Source organism: Sinocyclocheilus grahami, unplaced genomic scaffold (genome assembly GCF_001515645.1).
Source record: "Sinocyclocheilus grahami isolate Dianchi unplaced genomic scaffold, SAMN03320097.WGS_v1.1 scaffold2152.1, whole genome shotgun sequence".
NCBI lineage: Eukaryota > Metazoa > Chordata > Actinopteri > Cypriniformes > Cyprinidae > Sinocyclocheilus > Sinocyclocheilus grahami.
The window spans coordinates 35,965-36,923 of NW_015507331.1; the positions used below are offsets into that span (position 1 = coordinate 35,965).

The 959-nt window shown below is 57.8% G+C and overlaps 1 long non-coding RNA gene across 2 annotated transcripts in view; it reads left to right on the forward strand.

Annotated features, from left to right (window-relative positions):
• The first annotated feature begins 569 nt into the window (after positions 1–569).
• LOC107574221 (uncharacterized) overlaps positions 570–959 on the forward strand; it is a 7,149-nt gene continuing 6,759 nt past the window's right edge. For both annotated transcript variants that reach the window (XR_001607641.1, XR_001607642.1), the window contains exon 1: positions 570–841. This is a non-coding gene — a long non-coding RNA (uncharacterized lncRNA). The remainder of the gene's footprint in view (positions 842–959) is intronic.

Genomic DNA, 959 nt, shown 5'->3' on the forward strand with positions numbered 1-959 from the left:
GCTTCATAAACCCCCTCTGCGGGGAGCACCCTTCATAAACACCCTCTGTGGGGACACCCTCTGTGGGGAGCACGCTTCATAAACCCCCTCTGCGGGGAGCACCCTTCATAAACACCCTCTGTGGGGACACCCTCTGTGGGGAGCACGCTTCATAAACCCCCTCTGCGGGGAGCACCCTTCATAAACACCCTCTGTGGGGACACCCTCTGTGGGGAGCACGCTTCATAAACCCCCTCTGCGGGGAGCACCCTTCATAAACACCCTCTGTGGGGACACCCTCTGTGGGGAGCACGCTTCATAAACCCCCTCTGTGGGGAGCACACTTCATAAACCCCCTCTGTGGGGAGCACAATTCATAAACACCCTCTGTAGGGAGCACACTTCATAAACCCCCTCTGAGGGGAGCACACTTCATAAACCCCCTCTGTGGGGAGCACACTTCATAAACCCCCTCTGTAGGGAGCACACTTCATAAACACCCTCTGTAGGGAGCACGGCTGAACTCCTCCGTGTGTCCCGTCATGCCCCGGTGCATTGTGGTCGCTGTCAGGGGCGCATGCGCACAGCGGAGCTCCATCTTTCCATCCCGAGCGCAGAAGAGCAGCGGATGTGTTGATGCTTTTTGACGTTTTGTTTTTATTTTTAAACGCCCAGAGTCGATGTGAAACGACCGCGAGCGGACTCCTGCTCCGTTATTGTGCACCAGGGATCCTGCAGCGAACGCGATGCGGCGTGAGGCGGGTGTTATGAGGTAGATCGAGCCGCTGCTGCTGCGCTTCGGCCGCGGAGACACATCTGAGAGAATCCGCCGCAGGAGCGCTTCCGGCCCGCGCGAGAGCAGGTATGTGTGTGCGGCGCGTGCGATCGTGTGTCTGCTGCGCGTGTTGTTTAGGTTAGCAGTTAGCTCTGTGTGTGTGTGTGTGTGTGTGTGTGTCTGTGTGTGTGTGTGTGTGTGTTTG